General features: G+C 37.2%; 1 long non-coding RNA gene across 1 annotated transcript; it reads right to left on the bottom strand.

Annotated features, from left to right (window-relative positions):
- Positions 1 to 1,927: 1,927 nt before the first annotated feature.
- LOC110909856 lies at positions 1,928 to 6,834 on the bottom strand. Its single transcript, XR_004880978.1, has 5 exons — positions 6,640 to 6,834; positions 6,437 to 6,493; positions 4,071 to 4,144; positions 3,902 to 3,980; positions 1,928 to 2,260 (listed from the first exon to the last, which is right to left on the bottom strand). It is a non-coding gene; the product is annotated as an uncharacterized LOC110909856 (long non-coding RNA).
- Positions 6,835 to 10,202: the final 3,368 nt, after the last annotated feature.

Raw genomic sequence — 10,202 nt, 5'->3', positions numbered from 1 at the left:
GGGTCTGGGCAAACATATGGCACCAGGTGGGCATTGGTCATCGCCCCACCTGCCCTGCCCCCTTGAAGGCATGCAGGTTGTCCTCTGGGTCTTTTGTCCTGTCATATCTGTCAAATTTTATAGGCAACTTTAGCTTTGGAGGCATGGGTGCCTCGGCTATCCTCCTGATGAACTTCGAGATTTCAGCAAGGTCTCGGGGCAAGTAGGGTTGGTCTAACTCGCTGTCATCTTGACTTTCCTTTCCTTTCCCTTTCCTTTCTGTCCCTTTCCACTTATCAGTTCTTCCCTCTCCTCTAACGTCATCTGTCTTAAGGCCATTATGAAAGTTTCCAAAGAGTCGGCGTTGTTGCTTTTGTTTTGTGGGCTAGTATCCCTTTTACTTGATGGAGTGTCAAAGGAGAGCCTGGCCTTGAGACTTTCCAGTTTCTCTTGCCTTTCCAAATCCTCGAGTTGTCTTTTCAGCTCTTCTTTGTGCATGGCCACGAAATCTGGGGTGATTGTACTCCTCTTCTCCGAGGCTCCCACTCGGTTTTCATTCTCTTCTTCGTGAGTAATGTCCTCTATTATGACCGCGTCATTGGTGTCCTGTACCGTTTTGATGGTCTGGGAACTAGGAGACGGTGTTGCCATGTCGTCTCTTTTAGATAGTGACTTCTTACAACGTCGGTGAGGTTCTGAGTGGAATTACTAGACGGACTGGTCCCACGGATGGTGCCAATGTCGAGCCCTCGAGTCGCTGATGACGGTCAAAGAGTCTCGTTGACGTTGCAAGATCCCTGTTCCTTTGTCCTACAAGAAAGAAAACCGTTAGCCTCGTCACGGGGGACCCCGGGAGGGGGATCCGTGACCAAGCTCTGACGTGAGAGTAAGTAAACTTGCCGGAAGTAATGAGAAGCCTATTCCGATGAATATTGTCACCGGAATATTCTCCTTTGTGTGGATTCTTGTGTGTGGATAAATATATGGGAGTAAATGCTTATACGAGGTTGTCGGAATAAATGAGATTTCTGAGCATTTAGTGAGGGTTCATTGTCTGTCCCCCTTGTTGAGTTATTTACCTTCCTTATATAAAGGAGACCGCTTATCTCTCTTGGGAACCAATGTCAGATCATCTAACGGCATTCTGTCATCTTTGGGGGACTCAGACACGTGTCTGAGTCCCAACTTTAAGATCAAGAACCTCATTAAATGAAGCCAGCTTGTAGTACTCTCTTTCTGACGACTCTCTCTTCTCCATCAGTCAAGCATTTAATGTGCACTGTGTCTTTCTTGGATTCTTTTCCATCTCCTGCTCATTTTATGCATGTGTGGCTCCTTTTAAGAGAAGACATAAGTAATGGGCTTACTAATGGGCCCAGACGACAGAAGCACAAGACGGGTTGTGTTGGGCTACCAACTAGACCCGTCGTCAGGTAATATCAATCAAACGTTGATAAAAAGGTAACAATAGCCAAAATGTTTACAAATACTGGACCAAAGAATGCCATAAAAAGGTAACAATACCCAAAATGTTTACAAGTAGTGGACCAAAGAAAGCTAGCCTTGTTGGATTCATTTCAAATACTCTTAGTTTTAAAATAAACAAAAGAATTAAAAACTAACTTCTCTAATTCAAGAACTGAATAATAAACAAATGATGAAATGAATATGACTTGACCAAAATATAAGGTGTAGGTTAAGTTTTATCCACAACAAAACCTATTTACACACGCACTTCCCTGATTCACGTGAATCACGTACCTAACAATATTCATACAGTATATAAAATTCTTTATGTTAAATCACATTATTAATTTCTGAAATTAGTTTTATAATATATTATGAACATGGAATTAATTTGTTTTTGTTGCTATCTTTGAAAAAGTAACAAATATTTATAACTCGAAGCACCGTTGACAGCAATTGAATAAAAAAGGAATCAAGATCATACCATAAACCCAACTATCTGATAGATTTATCATAATAACAATAACATGATCAAAGAAACTAACACAAAAATAACACAAATGTAGCAATCTAGTGATCTACTTTAGTCATCTTTTTTGGCTACATGGTAGCCTTCGATGGAGATTTAGGCTGCTTTGCAACGGTCTTCTTCGACAACATAACTGGGTTAATATTCGGAAGAACATCACGATGCAGAACCGTAACCCCAGCTAGTAATTTTGCAAGCTCTTCATTGTTCCTAATTGGCAACAAAGCATGCCAGGGAATGATTATGTACTTGTTATTTAGCAGTGTTTCTCGCCAATTCTAACACCTGCAAGCAACAAAATATTAAATCCATTAGCAGATAGTCATAAACCAAAAGGCAAACATAAAACAAACTATTTATTTCTTTGATATTTCAAACATCAGTTTTGATATCACGGCTGAAAAATGAAGCTGGACCGGTTCCCAATCCAACAACAAAAACCGGTTTCCATTTTTCCTCATCATCCATTTTGCACACCCACCTTCGATGACACCATGAAAACCGGCTTCCATGTTGCTAAACCATGTTCACACTTAAAAACCTCATCAAACAGCTAAACCGGTAAGCCTAATTTGGCCTAATCTAACAACAAAAATGAATTTTCAACAAACTCCCTGTGATACAGATAAAATATCCAAATAACACATAGATTTGTAGTACAAATAATCAAAGTTACCGGTTACTTTCGACCACAGAAGAGTTAAATCCTTTCTAATCCTAACCACAAAATCTTTTATGCATAACCACAAAATGCTAAAAACTAAACCCTCAAAAAACCTAAAAAAATCTAAAAAAATAAAAAAAAAACACACAAATTATTTTATTTTTTTTTAACATTTTTTATTAAAAAATCGCTACTTTTAGTAGCAGCAAAAAAAAAATTTTTTTTTTTCTAACAAAATGTAGCGATTTTTTTTATAAAAAATATTAAAAAAAATTGTGTTTTTTAGGTATTTTTGGTTGAGTTCACATTTGTATAGTAACTTTGATAGTTGGTGGTAATTACAAAAATGTCACCTTGTCTTTTTGAGTTTTCCTTCGATTTGTATGTTTAGTATGTTAAGATTATTTGTATTTGATCTTTTGCCTACACAACTAAACGAGTAACCCTAGTTTGGACTTATCCAACTAAGAAACAAATTTTTAATGAGCTCCCTAACAATCACAGATAAAATATCTAAACAACAGATATTTCAAGAACAATTCAAGCTCAAATTCTATCATACTTCTGTAATTATAAATTAACTAATTGGTTCAGGTGACCAAGACATTGACTCTGTTGACCAAGCTTGACCGCAATATATAGCACCACTGTAGCCACAATTGCTTGGCGATCAGCGGCTGTCTCTGTCGATAACAGCCACCAGAATTGATTGTAACCACCACGAGTCACCGATAAATTCTGTAACCCCAAGATGAACACTAAACAATAGAAACATGGTGAATAATTGGTAATCAGGACTATAATGTTGGTTAGAACCCTTACGAACACGAACACGAACACAATGATAAACTATGAACAATCGAACGAATAACTATATTGAATGTGAAAGTATAAGATTCTGACAATTACAAATGAAACATACAAGCCCTATTTATACTAAACGAACAGTTGCGATTGTAGAGACGTGTCTCTTCGCGAACGGGTGTGACTCTTGAATATGTGGATGAGATTTAACTTGAATGGTTATGTCTTCTTGTTCAAGAGTCGCGTCTCCTTGTTCCTTTCCTTGCAGCCGATCGCGAATGGGTGCGTCCATGGAGACACATCCTTTCCTTTAGTGAGTGGTTATCATCTTCTGTCTTGACACTTTCAGCCCCTATACTTTGTAACTGCCGTATACCTAACTTTAAACTAATACTAATCTAACCCTTGCACTTGGGATGTGTAAAGATTAAGGATTTCATATAACAGTTGGCACTCACCTTGTTTGCCAGATAATCGTATATACCAGTTTTCTTCAGGAGAGTTACAATGTAAGCAGTTTTACCACCAGAAGAGGCCCTACACCAAGTAGATTATCATTCATGATTCAAGGCTTAGATTAAGAAACATAGAATATTTCTAAACAGACACGAGGATGCAAGAACTTACGCCATGTCAACAATGTGTTCCTTCTCCTAAGGAGCGAGTGCCATTGCATGAAGAAAACAGCTTGCACTTTGCTCCTGTAAAGGGTATAATATAAACCAAAATAACTGAAATAAATAACAAAAAGTTATAACCAAAAGTAAAAAATTCAAGCAGCTAAAATAAACTACCATGTAATGACCAGCCATATATTCTGGCGGCACTTGATAATCATAGAAAACAAGACCAACACGTGTTACATTGTTACAGGGACAATTAATGCAACATCAGAGAAGAATAGAACAATTAATGCAACATCAGAGAAGTTGCATTAATTGTTCTATTCAACAAGTTGATACCTCTGTTCAACAAGACACCAGCTAAGTCAAGCGTTAGACTGTGGGGTATGGGGCGGGGTTGGGGCGTGGGTTGGTCATAAACGCTCAAGTCACCATCCCGGATGGGCTTGGATTTCGGTGTGGCCCCATTGGCGGGGGTTTAAGCCCGGGCGTGGCCACGAGACTGACATGGCGGGATGTGATTGGCCAACAAAACCAGCCGTTTGTGCTAGCCGTTGGGCATTTTTAAAAAAAAAAACCTTTTTTCCTTTATAAATAACTTACCATATTTAACATTTTTCTCACACAATATCAAACACATAAAACACAATCTTGCCATGAGTTCTTCAAGTTCAAGTGAGTCGTCATCATCTGACGATGGTGCGGAAATATTTCTACAAACGATCGCGACGGTGGTGAAAGCTATCGTGGAAGACGATGAGGAACAGATTTCGCAACCTAAACGGAGGAGATACATCGCTCGTGAATGGCACACCGCTAACAATTTGTTGGTAAGCGATTACTTCTCAGCAGAACCTAAGTATGATGAAAAAATGTTTAGGCGTCGTTTTCGTATGAGTAAAAACTTATTTTTAAGGATATCTAGAGATCTTGAGGAGAAGTATGTTTATTTCCAACAAAAACCGGATGTAACCGGGCAATTAGGATTTAGTACGTGGCAGAAGGTCACAGCCGCACTTAGACAGTTAGTGTACGGCAATAGTTCGGACATTATGGATGACAATTTAAAAATGTCTGCACGTGTAGCTAGAGAAAGTCTTCACAACTTTTGTTCGTGTATTTTAGAACTTTATAAGAAAAGATATTTGAGAAAGCCCTCGTCAATGACACGGAACAAATATTGGAACATCACGCATATTATCATGCGCTACCCGGGATGCTAGGTAGTTTAGATTGTATGAAATGGCCTTGGGAACTTTGTCCAACCGCATGGCAAGGCGCTCACACGAGTGGATTTCACGGGATGCCAGCCATCATGCTTGAAGCGGTTGCGTCCCAAGATCTTTGGATATGGCATGCGTTCTTCGGTATACCAGGTTCACATAACGATATTACCATCATAAACCACTCGCCCCTTTTCAATGATCGGGTAAATGGTATAGGACCAAAGGAAGTTTCTTTGTAAACGGGGTTGAGTACGTGTATGGGTACTACCTAGTTGTTGGGATTTACCCGGAGTGGGGGGTTTTCATAAAATCGTTCACCAGACACGGTACCATAGATCCAAAGAGATTAGAGTTTAACAGGGTCCAAATGGCTGCACGTAAAGACGTCGAGCGAGCGTTCGGTGTTTTAAAGAAAAGGTGGCGAATATTGGCAATGCCTTGTCGACTATAGGACAAGGATCAGATTGGAAACGTGATGTACGCATGTATCATTCTTCACAACATGATTTTGGAGGATGAAGGTAGAGCGGTCGTTACCTACTATGATGACGATGACCCCCAACCAGATAACGTAACAGTTACAGACGAAGATAAATCGTCAAATGAATTTTTGATCAAGTCAAGGGATATACATCACAACCATCGATCTGATTTGGTGGATCATGTTTCAACGATTCCTGGGTTCGAAACCGACGAAGACGACGGAGAATGATTGTTTTTATTTTGATACTATATTTTTTTTTGTAATTATTATGTATGTTTATGTAGTTTTTAATGGTTTATATATATATATATATATATATATATATATATATATATATATATTAAAAAATGATGTGGCTTGGCCACGCCAGCCCAGCCACGCCCACCATACCCCTATATGAACTTGGGTTTGTGTATTGAGTGCCCATATCCACGTGTCAACCCATGCCCCAGTCCCCCGCCCCACCATACCTCACGGTCTTAGTGCCTACATCCTCAAAAAAAAGGCGAGTATGAAAACACAAATCAACCAAGTTTAACAAACAGGTTTCTATAAATCAAACACAAAATTAAACAAAACTGAGACTAAATTTCTCAATTTCATCAGCAATAACAGTAAATATTTCATCAAAACTATATAAGTTGGACCATAATTTCTTACAATCAAACCCCGGGAATCAAAAATCTTCAAATCTCCTCAAATCAAAACAGCAAAACACTAAAATTACAATACAAATGTCAGTGGAAGTAGATTTAAAGCACCAAGAATCTTTATTATTAGGCAGGAATTGGTTGACATTTAAGGATTAGATAATCAAAAGAAGCAGAAACCATGAAGTGTTGTAACAATGGAAACAAATTTACCTTAATGGCATCTTGCACACTTTACTTGTGGGTCTCTCTTGAAGATAGGCCTAATTTCGACAATGAACAAAACAATAGAAGGAAAAGAAGACAAGATGCAGGAAGGAAAGATAATCGGCGGAATCCATGGAGTAGAAATGAGAGGAGGTGGTTTTGTGGAGAAGGAGGGAGAATGTTCAGATCTGAAAATACCTAGGGCATTTTGAAATTTGCAATCCCGCTTGAGGATTTCAGGGGTGTTTTAAAAAAAAGAGTTAATTACTATTTTCCTCCCTGTGGTTTGTCAAAAATCACTATTTCAGTCCATTAGTTTAAAAATTGCGATTTCAGTCCCTGTGGTTTCACTTTCGTAACCATTTCAGTCCACCTCCGTTAACCCCATCCATTTATTCTGTTAAGTACATGTGAATTGACCATAATGCCCTTATTAATAAAAAACAAAAACATATCTAAATGAGTTAATTACTGTTTTCGTCCATGTGGTTTGTCAAAAATCACTATTTCAGACCATTAGTTTAAAAATTATGATTTCAGTCCCTCCATGTGGTTTCACTTTCGTAACGATTTCAGTCTAGTCTCCGGCATCACAACCCACCCTCTTAATGTCAGGCGACCCTTTACCCCACCCCAATTAATATAGCAGCATCAATTAACATAATAACTTTGAAAAATAATGCTTACATGGACATTTTCTCATTCTAAAATCCAAAATTAAAATTTTGGAACCATATATATAAAAATAGTGCCAGAATTCTACTTCTACTAAAGCCATGGTGGGTCGAACCCTACAGTTCAATTTAAGTCCATATGCCATACAACAATAAAATCATATAAGTCCATATTTAATTAACACAAGGGTAATTTAGGTATTTCATTAAAAACTTAATGGTAAAATAGACGGTGTTAAGAGACCGGACTGAAATGATTACGAAAGTGAAACCACAGAGACTGAAATAGTGATTTTTGACAAACCACAGGGACAAAAACAGTAATTAACTCATTTAGCTATCTTTTTTGTTTTTTATTAATAAGGGCATTATGGTCAATTCACGTGTACTTAACAGAATAAATAGATGGGGTTAACAGAGGTGGACTGAAATGGTTACAAAAGTGAAACCACAGGGACTGAAATCACAATTTTTAAACTAATGGACTGAAATAGTGATTTTTGACAAACCACAGGGACGAAAATAGTAATTAACTCTAAAAAAATAGAAATTTATGCCTAAAAAATTTGTGCTTTAAAGCCTTGTACATAATGGTCTAAATTGGTAAACTTTAAAAAAAGTGGCAAATGACCAATCTTGCCCTTCAAATATCATATTATATATAGTATTGACATATAATGTCAATCTTATACTTTTTATGTTTAAATTTGAAGTTTACGGACTAAATGTAAAATACACAAACTAGTTTAACAGTCTTGATAGAGGGACTAAATGTCTTTCCCATTGTTCCATCCCCACTTGTCCATGCAAACCACCATGAACGTGATTTCACAGTTTTCCTTGTAACAAAAACAATTAGTTTATTTCATGTGACAATATTAGAGCCAGTTAGGGTAGTTGTGGGTAAGTTGTTATGTAGGTCCACTAGGCGGATCAAGATAAACCTACTTCCTTGTTATCGAACACACCCGCAAGTGCGGAATCCAAGGGGTATGCAACCAAGCCAAAGAACACACAAACACAAGAAAGGATTCAAAGTTAAAGCTCAAATGCATTGATCAGTAGAGTTTGTTTACAAAGATGATACAAGATAATGCTCTCAAACCTACTGGTGTGCTTTCTTTTTTTGTTCTGTGTTCTGCAAGTGAGTATTTATAGGCCAAACAATCAGCATCCTACGAAACACTATACTGGGCCCAAACAAAGGCCCACGAAAGACTTAATCCACAAATAATGTGGGTTCTTCGTTGATGGCTTCCAGCGAAGAACCATATGCCCACGAATAACTCAAACCCATGAAACATGGTGGGTTCTTCGCCAATTATGTTCTTCGTGGGAACTATGTCAGCGAATAATAATGTCCACGAAGTATTTTCTTCGTGGACTTCCAGATGGGTCAAAGTCTTTCGTTGGTTTGCAGAACACAGACAAGATTTGCAGACATAATACAAACAACAGCAAACAAAACACAATGCGCAGCGGTTTTACAACACGTACATAATAAACATTGTACTGGGTCAAGATAGGAGGATATCTTGACCTCGGTTATCACTTCGAAATGGTGTCGAACCGAAACGAGTCGCATCCACATAAATATGCATCAACAAGTTATTTTTCGATAGTTGTTTTGTAATCCAATGGGTAAGTGAAATCTTTAGAGGTTGGATGAAGAAATGAAAAAAGTCTCTAAATCTCTTGATGATCTCTAATATTCTGTAAAGATTTTTTTTTTCATTCGGAAAAAACACCAACCTGATATATATTATTTGGTATGAGAGTTGGGTTTTTAGTGGACCATCAAAACATATCAAACGATGAGTTCAATGAGTAAATATGTAGACGGGAGTCAATCAGACGCAAGCTGGTATCCATACCATTCTCACCGCAATGCAATCTATCTACTTCTCCATGAATTTACAATTGCATATTGATGAGTTTTGTAGCTTAAATATACATGCTACTTCTCTTTCTCCGTTCAAGGTCTAAAAGAGCCATATAATTATTTAAAATACTACTCCAAAATCCGCCACAATATGAGCCTCCTAAGCCGCCCTCCCCTCTTCACCAGCTTCGACTCCACCAAAAAACTGAAAGATTATACATTTCCATTACCTTCTCTAACATGTGAAAACCTCTACAAAATTTCTTGGTTGGTAAAAAATGATGAGCTTGATTTAAAATCAACAAAATCATATGTCACACTTACGGTATATATATATATACATATATATATATATATATATATATACATATATATATATATATATATATATATATATATATATATATATATATATATATATATATATATATATATATATATATATATATCGTACGTGAAGAACGATGTGAGCAAAGAAAGTTTCATTGGTTAATGGGCCAATCCCACATTCTACAGATGTGATAGATGACATAAAGTTGGTAAGAGAAGCTAATAAGAGATGCCAAAGATTTAAGTAGTTTATCTATATTCAAGGAAAAGCATACTTCATCTGCAAAGAGCATAGAATCATGGTGTAGTTGTATAGTTTTGGCAAATCCGAAGTGGAAGATTTTGGAACAAGAAACACGTTTCAGATTTGCCAACTATGCCTTATATCCGAATGCCGTCTTCATGCCAAAATATCCCACAATGCGAAAAAGCCCGAACCATGTATTCCTAATTTTCAAAACACACACAATGTTTCTCTCCTCTTTGCCAGTGAAGCATGTCTTTCCTTGAATGTTGATAAACTACTTAAATATTCAGCTTCTTTTACTGACATTATGTCATCTATTGCATCTATAGAATGTTGGATTGACCCACTAATTAACAAATGAAATCTTTCTTCCTTTACACCTGTCGTTCTTCACATACGACATAACCGTAAGTGTGACATGATTTTGTTAGTTGTA

Source organism: Helianthus annuus, chromosome 15 (assembly GCF_002127325.2).
Source record: "Helianthus annuus cultivar XRQ/B chromosome 15, HanXRQr2.0-SUNRISE, whole genome shotgun sequence".
NCBI classification, from domain to species: Eukaryota; Viridiplantae; Streptophyta; class Magnoliopsida; order Asterales; family Asteraceae; genus Helianthus; species Helianthus annuus.
This window is presented reverse-complemented; position numbering and strand designations above follow the sequence as displayed.